Source organism: Musa acuminata, unplaced genomic scaffold (genome assembly GCF_036884655.1).
Source record: "Musa acuminata AAA Group cultivar baxijiao unplaced genomic scaffold, Cavendish_Baxijiao_AAA HiC_scaffold_1136, whole genome shotgun sequence".
Lineage (NCBI taxonomy): Eukaryota > Viridiplantae > Streptophyta > Magnoliopsida > Zingiberales > Musaceae > Musa > Musa acuminata.
This window is the reverse complement of record NW_027021348.1, coordinates 1,700,001-1,712,500: the sequence shown is the minus strand read 5'-3', so window position 1 is coordinate 1,712,500 and position 12,500 is coordinate 1,700,001.

Here is a 12,500-nt window from a genome sequence, read left to right as displayed (position 1 = left end):
AGCTTTTCGGTCTGTAATGGACCATTTTACCCTTTGTTGTGCCACTATTCAGAGCTTGTAAAGTCTGTTTGTAATTTGCATTGTCTATGAAGTGTTTTTCGGACATGTTTGCTTGTGGATCCCGATTGAGGCGTTCTCTTTAACCCGTTCTCTCTTTTGTTGGTCCTAAGGGACAATGGGAGGCTTCGGGGAGGCTGACCTTTGCGGACGGACGCGCGAGGGTGCCGCACGCCTTAGGCAAAACCAGCTAAGGTCGTGACAGTGTGGTATCAGAGCGGGACAAGAACTCATAGAAACACTTGACATGCAAACGTGGGGGACCTAGCGGGGCTGCGTTGAGGGCAGTCAGCACACGCGCGACCGTTTGAGGGAAAACGGGCATGGAGATGTAGGGAAAAGAGTCGCTCAGAGGAGCGGGCATCTAAGATTGGCATTCAGAGGAATGGCCAACCCTTCGCGCAAGAGGCACCACGAGAACAGGCAAGCTTGGAAGAATTTGGAGCGCACAAAGGTTGGGATGGCTGAGTTTGAGCTACGGCTCAACGTTGACAACTTTACTTGATGGTGCTCAAGGCAAGCGAGGCGCTTGGCAAAGGACGAGACCATGCAAAGTGGAATGAGTTGCTCAGCGACCGAAAGAGTTGTGCAAAGCTCACAGAGGTGAGGGGAATTGCTAACTCGAAGAATTCGGTACTCATGCATGGGCTTGTATGCGGACGATGGATTGTTCGTGGCCATCCCAAGGCGGTCGAGACTCGGCGCCATGGAGCATTGAAACTTTCTCTTCGACATGCGAAGGATACGTCCGGAGGAGGCTGAAGTGTGCAACGAGTTCAGCATGTTGCTAGGCCTTGAGGGGTGCAGCGGTGGCTGTATTGACGTGGAGGCGCAATCTAGTAAGTGCGTTTGCAAGAGGCAGAACAATGCACAGTTTGTTCAGCAGATCGGAGTAGTCCAAGGGGATGGTGGTCTCCGAAACGAAGAGAGATGTTGCTCCAACGGGACAGTTATCCAGGAGGGATAAGTCTCAGCTCTCCAGAGGGAGAATCATGTGAGACGGACTTCACATGTTGAGGAGGAGTACCTCACAAACAACAACTCCACGAAGCTCGATGGACTGAGCAAGCGGCGAGGAGTCGTCGCATGATCTCGCTTGAGAGAATGCATTGGTGGATGCATTGCGAGATCAAGTGGGGGAGCGACCCAAAGCAACTCAAATGGAGGCACACTTGGAGTCGATATGGAGATCGGACTCAAGGGAGGGCTGACCCGTGGAATGGTGGGCGCGAGGGCCACCATCGACTCAATGCAAAAACGAGGAGCGGAGCACCTTGGGTGTAACTTGGCGAAGTACCCAAGCCGCATGAAGGGAGCCAGTATAGAAGTTGGAACATGGAGCAGAGGCACAGCGCTTTCCCTAGACAGAGGTCAAGGACATGAACTCTTGCAGAGGCAGGAGTAGAATCATGCTGTTCCCTGGGTCCTTCATTCTAACAGAGCGGACTCATCTTGCATGGTGCCAAAGACGAAGGGAGCTTCAGGGCACATGCACCTTATCTCGGAGGAGCATTCGATGGAGGAACTAAGGCGACTCAATTTGCAAAGGCGAAGTTGGGTACAGAAGGCCTTAGCACGGGGCAAGAGGACGCAGAGGCGGGTACTCTTGAAGAATATGCCACAGTGTTGCCATTCGAGTTGCTATGAAGGAAGCAGTGCGCAGCGGAGATTGTGCTGGTAGGGGCAGAGGCCCAGGATCCAGGCAATGGTGCACAAATTACAGCGAAGTCGGTGGACTTCGGGAGCTACTAGGCGACGGACTGTCCTAGAGCGGTGCTTCATCTAGGTGTGACCCAAGAGTGGGTGGGTGAAGGTCGATTGCCAAAGGAGCGAACAAAATCGAAGGTGGAGGAGACCCTGCGATGTATTGGCGGAGGCCACACATGGAGGGTTCACAATTCGAGTTTATTCCACAAGGATCAGAATGCAATGGAGATGTCACCAGGAGGCGACATGGTGCAGCGGATCGTGGTGGAACAGTTCGTGGCAATGCGACACACACGACATAGTCCCGTGAGGGATGAGATCATATGGAGGTATGATCGGGAGCTACTGGGAGCTCCGCTTTGGTGAACAACACGACGGCAAGAAGGGCTATGGATTCAAGGAGTGAAGGCCATGGTACCGCAGAGGCGGGTCTTCCGGGCGTGCACCGAATTTTGCATCGGATGAAAACCTTGGTCATCAGCATATGGGGGCTGGGTTCCACCAAGGGAAAAGTTCGAATGCAAGTACCAGTGAGTCCCATGAGAGGGACTTGATCATGCAGAGGTATGATCGAAGCAGCTGGAGAGTTGGACTGCTCCAGAACTCATATTCGCTTAAGGGAGCCCGACAAGTCAGAGGACAAGGTCGAGTAAGCGAACGTTGCTACCAAGGAAGCTAAGGAGAACAGAATCGGTGCAAACCCTACAATGTGATGGCAGAGGCCATGCATGGGAGTTGCAGTCTGTCTTTCCATCGACCAAACAGACTGCTTGGAGAACACAGAGGTGTTGAAGCAGGAGGTCGAAAGGGGCGAGGAAGCGACGATGAGTCCAGAGGGACTTAGCTACCCAAAATCAAGCATCAGTTAGAATGGAGGTGGACTCAGAGGAGTGCCACGGAGACATCTCTACTGATTGTGAAGGAAAGGGATACAGAGGCGAAGCGAGGGATAGTAGGGCCATGGGCATGGCAGCGCCATGGTACCGCAGAGGCGGGACTTCCGTGCAAGTCATTGATCCCTTGCTCTCACGGAGGGAGAGCGCTTGGTCGTGAAAGGGGCCGAGGAGGTGGAGCATGCAGAGGCAATCTCCAAGTACCGAGACAAGGCTGAAGGGCAGAGGCCAAGAAACTTCGTAAGACCGGTGTCAACAAGTTTCTCATCAAGATAGCCGTAAGTGAAGGACTTCGGGTCATGCAAGAGTGCACGACCAAGGAACGAAGCAGGCAGTACGTGGTGCTGTACCTTTGCTACTCAGTGGAGTAGGCGGCAGGGTTGATGGAGAAGACGGTACAATCCCAGAGGCGACCTCATCTATCAGAGAATTACTCCAAGTTGGGGTGAAAACTTCCTGCATTCCAGAAGTTCAATGGCATTGAGAAGGTGAATCACAGTAGCTAACTCAACGCAAGGAGTGCAAACACTTCAAGTGCTTCAGAAGTGTGAGCAAAGAGCAGGCGAAGGCCAGTAACCAGCTCGATGCATGAAGTACAACCTCGAGGAGGCGGGCGAAGTCAAGTAACCTTTGCCTTCTCAACTCTTAAGAGAATGGGCGAAACCGAGTACCCCAGTTCTCTTATCTATCCAGCAGAGGAGCTCTGCACAAGTTCAAAGACCCTTCGAAGATAATGGAAGACAATAGTTGTCAAAATCCTCACCAACGGTGATCAGTGCTACTGAGAGTAGATTGTCCGCTTCATTTCCCAACGAAATGCCAATCGAAAGCGGAAGTGATGCGAACCTACTTGGATGTGACAACTAACTGAAAGAAGAGTCAATGAGCAGATTTTGTGGAGGAAGGACCCAAAACTTCAGAAGTTTGCGAGGCGATGCTCGTTAAAGCTCCAACAAGCATCCACCCAGTTCAAGCAGCATGTGGAAATTTTGAGAGACTGGCGCACTAAGGATGGTCTTTTCCTTCATTTGGTGGATCCGCAGGAATCAACGAGGATCAATACAACTCAGCCAACCCCACACCAGAGTCAGAGTCATTGGCGAGTTGAAGCAGCATGGCGGATCAAAGGTTCGACTACTCAGAAACAGCAGCGGAGAGCAGCTAGGAGCCAGGAGGTGCATTGCAGCTGGAGCAGAAGATTGAAGACTCAGCAAAGGCGAAGAGTTGCAGTGTTCACAAAGGCTTCGACGAGGACGTCGAAGGGATAAGTGGGGGAGAATGTAACGGACAAACTTCTAAACAAGATGTTGGATGTAATGCTTATGTCTGTCCGTTGTCTTTTGGCATGTTCATGCCTTGCACAGAATGTAAAGGGGCGGCCAAAGGCTTAATAGTCCCATTTTAGTTGGGTTGATGGCCTCTTTAGGCTTGTAAATAAAGGTTGTGTCATGTGGACACGTTCGAGAGCTTTTCGGTCTGTAATGGACCATTTTACCCTTTGTTGTGCCACTATTCAGAGCTTGTAAAGTCTGTTTGTAATTTGCATTGTCTATGAAGTGTTTTTCGGACATGTTTGCTTGTGGATCCCGATTGAGGCGTTCTCTTTAACCCGTTCTCTCTTTTGTTGGTCCTAAGGGACAATGGGAGGCTTCGGGGAGGCTGACCTTTGCGGACGGACGCGCGAGGGTGCCGCACGCCTTAGGCAAAACCAGCTAAGGTCGTGACAACCCGGGGGGTTCCAGGGTGCTGAGATGGCTGACATTTTGCTCCGCTCAAGATGGTCACCGCGCAACGCAAAAACAGGCCAAAAACTGGCCAAAACGGGCCAAAACTGGCCATTTTTGGCTGCGCGAGCGAGCGGCGAGCGGCGGACAGCGAGCGAAGCGAGAGGCAGCACCGTCCCTGCTATACGAAAGCCCCATCCAGCCCTGTGCCACCCAGGGGGTTCCAGGGTGCTGAGATGGCTGACATTTTGCTCCGCTCACGACGGTCACCGCGCGACGCAAGAACAGGCCAAAAACTGGCCAAAACGGCCCAAAAACGGGCCAAAACTGGCCATTTTTGGCTGCGCGAGCGAGCGGCGAGCGGCGGACAACGAGCGAAGCGAGAGGCAGCACCATCCCTGCTATACGAAAGCCCCATCCAGCCCTGTGCCACCCGGGGGGTTCCAGGGTGCTGAGATGGCTGACATTTTGCTCCGCTCACGACGGTCACCGCGCGACGCAAGAACAGCCCAAAAACAGGCCAAAACGGCCCAAAAACGGGACAAAACTGGCCATTTTTGGCTGCGCGAGCGAGCGGCGAGCGGCGGACAGCGAGCTAAGCGAGAGGCAGCACCGTCCCTGCTATACGAAAGCCCCATCCAGCCCTGTGCCACCCTGTCACGACCTTAGCTGGAATTGCCTAAGGCGTGAGGCACCCTTGCGGCCGAAGACGCGAACTTAGCTTGCGTTGCCTAAGTCGCGGGTCACCCTCGTTGCAAAGACGCGAACTTAGCTTGCGTTGCCTAAGTCGCGCTTTGCCCTTGCGATCTTGCTCCGCAAGGATCAGCCACTTTGTAACCTCTCGCAGGTCCCGAAGGACCTGTAAAAGAGAAAGAAAGTTAGATCGAAAGAACGAGCAACGGACAAGTCCCGAAGTCTCGCGAAAAGGGGAAGCTTTACAAGCAAATCGTCGAACACCTTGTGTGCACAAGAGAAAAGAGGGAGAGGGAGGAAAACAAGGCTTTCAAGGATGAACGAACAGCTGCAAGCCCACAAACAGCCGCTCACCTGGTCCCGGACGCAACACCAAGTTCCCGTAAAGGTCACGTGCGAACTTGCGAAAGAGTGTTCAACGCCCGGTATATAACCGAAGCCCCATCCAGCCATGTGCCACCCGGGGGGTTCCTGGGGTCTGAGCTGGCTGACATTTTGGTGAGCGGAGGCAGCACTCCGCTCACCTCCCGCGGCACGCGAAAACGGCTCCGTTTTGGGCTGTTTTGGGGCTGTTTTGCTCGGTTTGGTGAACGGTCGCTTTGCAACGCTGCAGCTTGTTCGAACTTACATATTTACAAGCAAAATGACCCAAAACCATAAGAAAACATGCTGTCAAGCAGCTGTACATGCGGGTGCGAGCGACGAACGGTTCGTTGAACGGAGTTGTTGCGGGTGCGCGACGACCGTTCGTGACATTATCCCCCACTTAAACTGTCGACGCCCTCGTCGACGCTTGTTGGTAGTTGTTGATGACTTCTTCTTCATGTCGCAGGGCGTCTTCAGGCTCCCAACTGGCTTCAGTTCGGGGAAGCTTTCGCCACTTCACCAAGTACTCTGTCTGCTCCGCTCCGTTGGGTAGCTTTATCTTGCGATCCGCCAGAATGGTTTCCACTCGCTTCTCGTAGGAGGCTGTGATGGGAGGTAGCCGAGTTGGAATACTTCGAGAAGCATCTTGCGGATCCGAATGGTAGGCCTTCAGGTTGCTGGCGTGAAGAACGTTGTGAATTTTGAACCACGCCGGCAGCTGCAACTTGTAAGAAACATTGCCTACTCTGCTGATAATTGGGAAGGGCCCTTCATACTTACGCACCAATCCTTTGTGGACTCTTTTCCTGAAGAATTGGAGTGATGCTGGTTGGAGCTTTACCAACACCAAATCGCCAACTTTGAACTCTTGTGGTCGCCTTCCCAAGTCTGCCCACTTCTTCATCCGTTTTGCCGCCTTCTCCAAGTAAGCCCGCGCAATATCGGCATTTCGATGCCACTCCTTTGCGAAATGGTAGGCTGATGGACTACTCCCAGTATAACCAATTGCCATAGTGTGCGGAGTCGCCGGTTGTTGTCCTGTGATAATTTCGAAGGGGCTCTTGTTGGATGCAGAGCTCCGCTGCAAGTTGTAGGAGAATTGGGCGATGTCCAACAGCTTCACCCAATCTCGTTGATTGGCACTCACGTAGTGCCGGAGATACTGCTCTAAGAGCGAATTTATTCTTTCAGTTTGACCATCCGTCTGGGGGTGGAGGCTTGTAGAGAAGTATAACTTTGACCCCAACAATTTGAATAGCTCGGTCCAGAATCGTCCCAGGAACCGAGCGTCTCGATCACTAACAATATTGTGTGGGACTCCCCAATACTTCACTACACCCTTCATCATCAGTCTGGCCGCCTCTTCAGCTGAACAGTGTAGGGGAGCAGCAATGAAAGTTGCATACTTTGAAAACCGATCGACCACCACAAGTATCGATCCAAGTCCCCCTACAGGCGGCAAGCTAGATATGAAGTCTAAGGAAATGCTCTCCCATGGCCTTTCTGGTACAGGCAACGGCTCCAAAAGTCCCACCGGCTTCCGTTGCTCCACCTTGTCTTGTTGGCAAGTAAGGCATGTTCGAACATACTCCTCCACATCAATCCCCATCTTTGGCCAGTAGAAGGCCCTCTCCACGAGAGCCAATGTTCTGTGAATGCCGGGATGTCCAGCCCAAAGGGAATCGTGACACTCTTTCAAGAGTTCACGCCTTAAATTGTCCACTCGGGGAACATAAACTCTATTCCCTTTTGTGTAAACAAGTCCCTCCTGGACCCAAAATCGTCGTGCCTTGCCTTCTTTGATGAGCTGCATCAGGATAACTGCCAGGGGATCACTATACAGTCCATCTCTGATTCGAGAAAGGAAGTTGGAATGTAACTGACTTGTTTGGCCTCTGCCCTCCAGTTGTGCAGCATTCACGCACTCCACCTTCCGACTCAGCGCATCGGCCACGACATTCGCCTTCCCGGGCTTGTATTCCATTGCCATATCAAATTCAGCCAGGAAGTCCTGCCACCGTGCTTGCTTTGGGGAGAGCTTCTTCTGAGTTTGGAAATAACTCAGGGCGATGTTGTCTGTCCTCAGCACAAATCGCGACCCGAGGAGGTAGTGTCGCCAAACTCGTAGGCAGTGGATCACCGCTGTCATCTCCTTCTCATGCACTGGATACCGCCTCTCGGTCTCGTTGAGTTTGCGGCTCTCGTAGGCCACCGGATGACCTTCTTGCATGAGTACTCCACCAATAGCAAAGTCCGAAGCATCGGTATGGACTTCAAAGGGCTCTCCATAGTTTGGCAATTTGAGCACTGGTTCTTCCAGAACAGCAGCCTTCAGATCTTGGAATGCTATCTCACATTTGTCAGACCACTTCCAAGGCTGCTCCTTCTTCAGCAACTCCGTCAGTGGGGTTGCCCGCTTCGAATATCCTGAAATGAAGCGTCGATAGTAGTTGACGAATCCAAGGAAGGATCTCAACTCTGGCACCTTCTTTGGTGTTCGCCATTCCGCAACTGCTTGCACCTTCGACTTGTCCATCCGAATGGAGCCACCACCGATTCGATGCCCTAAGAATAGGATCTCAGTTTGAGCAAAGTAGCATTTCTCCCTTTTTACGAACAAAGTGTTCTCCCTGAGAACCTTGAAAATCGTCCGAAGGTGCTTGACGTGCTCCTCGAGCGTTTGGCTGTAGACGACGATATCGTCCAAGTAGACGACCACGAACTTATCCAAATACTCCTTGAATAGTTGGTTCATGAGAGTACAGAATGTGGCCGGAGCGTTGGTTAAGCCGAAAGGCATCACCAAGAACTCAAACGCTCCATACCTGGTCACACAGGTAGTCTTCGCTTCGTCGCCTTCAGCAATGCGCACCTGCCAATACCCCGACCGAAGGTCGAGTTTTGAGAAATACTTGGCCTTGCCCAGTTGGTCGAACAAGTCCGCGATGAGCGGGATGGGATACTTGTTCTTCACCGTTACTTTGTTGAGGGCTCGATAGTCGACGCATAATCGGAGGCTCCCATCTTGTTTCTTCTGGAAGAGAACTGGAGCTCCGAAAGGTGCTTTTGAGCTGCGGATGAGACCACCGCTTAGCAGTTCACCTAACTGCTTCCTGAGTTCGGCCAACTCTGGCGGGGGCATGCGGTAGGGTGGTCTCGCTGGAGGCTTCACTCCTGGCTCCAGCTCGATACTGTGATCCACGCCTCTGCGTGGTGGGAGAGTCTTCGGCAACTCGGGTGGCATAACGTCTTCGAACTCCTTCAAGACGTTCGCCACTACAGCAGGTTCTTGAATGGCCTCTTCGTTGAGTGGCTCTAGCTTCATAGCAGCCACGAATGTCAGTTCGCCCTTTCGCACCCCTTTCTTCAATTGTAAGGCCGAAATGTGTTGGGGCTCCTTGGTTCCTCTCCGAGAGACGGGAACCACGCAGGGGTCATCGCCTCCCATCATACATAGGGAGTTTAAGAACGGCATCGGCACCAACTTCGCCGCATGCATAAACTCCATTCCAAGAATCACTTGGAAGTCGTCCAGTGGCACGGCCATCATGTTGGTGTTACCGCTCCAAGTCCCGATTTTGATAGGAACACCCTTCGCCAACCCGGAGATTCGCCTGGCCTCCGAGTTCACCGCCTTCATTCGGCTTGGGCTCTTCTCCAATGTCAACCCAAGTCGCTGTGCTTCGCGATCGGCTATGAAGTTGTGGGTAGCGCCCGTGTCCACCATTGCACGGGTCGTTTGGCCATTTAGCTTAATGTCCACATACATTAGTTCGCTGCTTCCTGCTTTTTGTGCCTTCGTCTTCGTGTTCTCCCCCACTTGACCCCGCATAGCGTTCAACAGACGCATTGCTCCCATTCGGGGTCCTTGCGACTCCTCCTCGTCGCTGCTGGATTCTGAGCTGCTCGAACTAAGAGCAACAGCTTTGCCCTTGTCCGATCGGGGAGGGTGGATGGAAGCTGTCAAAGCGTTGAGTGCCTGCTTCTGTGGGCACTCCCTTACCATGTGCGGTCCTCCGCACAAGAAGCATCCTCCAGGTTTTGAGGCCTTGCCTTTTGGGTTCGGCCCTTTGTGGGAGCTCTTCTTCTTCTGTTCGCCCCCGAGATCTTTCCCTCGAGAATGTTTTGGAGGGCGATTGCTTGAAGATTGTTTCCTTCTCGCTGGGTCTTCAGAGGAAACGAAGTCGGTGAGCCTTTCTGCAGCTGCAATTGCCCCGACCACGTCGGTAACATTCCTTCGATTCAGCTCTTGCTGAGCCCATGGTTTCAGACCATCAAGGAAGCTGAACAACTTGTCTTTCTCGGACATGTCCTGTATATCCAGCATCAGTGCAGAAAACTGCTTTACATAGTCTCGGATGGTGGTACTTTGGCGGAGTTGTCTCAACTTCCTTCTTGCGACGAACTCTGTGTTCTCCGGTAGGAACTGAGTTCTCAACTCCCGCTTCAAGTCTTCCCATGTGTCGACTCGACACCGACCTTGTTGGATCTCCTCCCAACGAGTTCGCCACCAAAGTTTCGCATCTCCATTCAGATACATTGTTGCTATTGAAACTTTGGTATCTTCAGAATCGGGCCTCGTAGCTCGGAAGTATTGCTCCATGTCGAACAGAAAGTTCTCGAGCTCCTTGGCATCTCTGGCCCCTCCGTATCCATGGGGCTCAGGTGCCCTCAAGTTTTGTGGCGGTGCAACGCGGGTGTTGCCTCCTCCCGCATTTAGCATTCTTGTGAGCATAGCCACCTTCGCCGTGAGTTCCGCCACAACGTCTTGCAAGTGCTGCACGGAGTCCTTGGTGTCATCGGACAGTCGGTCGACTAGGGCCTCGACCTTGTCGATCCTGGACTCCGCTTCCTCTTGCGAGCTCTCTACCCCAACAAGTCTTTGTTGGCCATGGTAGAGTTCCTCCATGCTCGCTTCCAGAACATCTAGGCGGGTTTCCGCCGTCGTGAGTCTCTCCTTATGACTCTTTTTTCCTGTTAGCGCACCAGATTGCGCTTCCTCCGCTCGCGGAGAGTTGCCAACTTCTCGCTCATCCTGTTCGCTGCCGCGATCCTCGTGAGCGGCTCCAACAGCATGAGAGCGAGTGTGCACATGCAGCCCACCTGCGGCTGCTTGGGGCAAGGTTCCGGCTTGCCCCGTCTTGCTTGATTCGCCACGATGCTTTGCCATGGCGAAGTTGCGAAGTTCGTTCGCTGTTCGATCGAAGAGCTTGCCCGCTCTGATACCACAATGTCACGACCTTAGCTGGAATTGCCTAAGGCGTGAGGCACCCTTGCGGCCGAAGACGCGAACTTAGCTTGCGTTGCCTAAGTCGCGGGTCACCCTCGTTGCAAAGACGCGAACTTAGCTTGCGTTGCCTAAGTCGCGCTTTGCCCTTGCGATCTTGCTCCGCAAGGATCAGCCACTTTGTAACCTCTCGCAGGTCCCGAAGGACCTGTAAAAGAGAAAGAAAGTTAGATCGAAAGAACGAGCAACGGACAAGTCCCGAAGTCTCGCGAAAAGGGGAAGCTTTACAAGCAAATCGTCGAACACCTTGTGTGCACAAGAGAAAAGAGGGAGAGGGAGGAAAACAAGGCTTTCAAGGATGAACGAACAGCTGCAAGCCCACAAACAGCCGCTCACCTGGTCCCGGACGCAACACCAAGTTCCCGTAAAGGTCACGTGCGAACTTGCGAAAGAGTGTTCAACGCCCGGTATATAACCGAAGCCCCATCCAGCCATGTGCCACCCGGGGGGTTCCTGGGGTCTGAGCTGGCTGACATTTTGGTGAGCGGAGGCAGCACTCCGCTCACCTCCCGCGGCACGCGAAAACGGCTCCGTTTTGGGCTGTTTTGGGGCTGTTTTGCTCGGTTTGGTGAACGGTCGCTTTGCAACGCTGCAGCTTGTTCGAACTTACATATTTATAAGCAAAATGACCCAAAACCATAAGAAAACATGCTGTCAAGCAGCTGTACATGCGGGTGCGAGCGACGAACGGTTCGTTGAACGGAGTTGTTGCGGGTGCGCGACGACCGTTCGTGACAACCCGAGGGGTTCCAGGGTGCTGAGATGGCTGACATTTTGCTCCGCTCACGACGGTCACCGCGCGACGCAAGAACAGCCCAAAAACAGGCCAAAACGGCCCAAAAACGGGCCAAAACTGGCCATTTTTGGCTGCGCGAGCGAGCAGCGAGCGGCGGACAGCGAGCGAAGCGAGAGGCATCACCGTCCCTGCTATACGAAAGCCCCATCCAGCCCTGTGCCACCCGGGGGGTTCCAGGGTGCTGAGATGGCTGACATTTTGCTCCGCTCAAGATGGTCACCGCGCAACGCAAAAACAGGCCAAAAACTGGCCAAAACGGGCCAAAACTGGCCATTTTTGGCTGCGCGAGCGAGCGGCGAGCGGCGAACAGCGAGCGAAGCGAGAGGCAGCACCGTCCCTGCTATACGAAAGCCCCATCCAGCCCTGTGCCACCCAGGGGGTTCCAGGGTGCTGAGATGGCTGACATTTTGCTCCGCTCACGACGGTCACCGCGCGACGCAAGAACAGGCCAAAAACTGGCCAAAACGGCCCAAAAACGGGCCAAAACTGGCCATTTTTGGCTGCGCGAGCGAGCGGCGAGCGGCGGACAGCGAGCGAAGCGAGAGGCAGCACCGTCCCTGCTATACGAAAGCCCCATCCAGCCCTGTGCCACCCGGGGGGTTCCAGGGTGCTGAGATGGCTGACATTTTGCTCCGCTCACGACGGTCACCGCGCGACGCAAGAACAGCCCAAAAACAGGCCAAAACGGCCCAAAAACGGGACAAAACTGGCCATTTTTGGCTGCGCGAGCGAGCGGCGAGCGGCGGACAGCGAGCGAAGCGAGAGGCAGCACCGTCCCTGCTATACGAAAGCCCCATCCAGCCCTGTGCCACCCGGGGGGTTCCAGGGTGCTGAGATGGCTGACATTTTGCTCCGCTCACGACGGTCACCGCGCGACGCAAGAACAGCCCAAAAACAGGCCAAAACGGCCCAAAAACGGGCCAAAACTGGCCATTTTTGGCTGCGCGAGCGAGCAGCGAGCGGCGGACAGCGAGCGA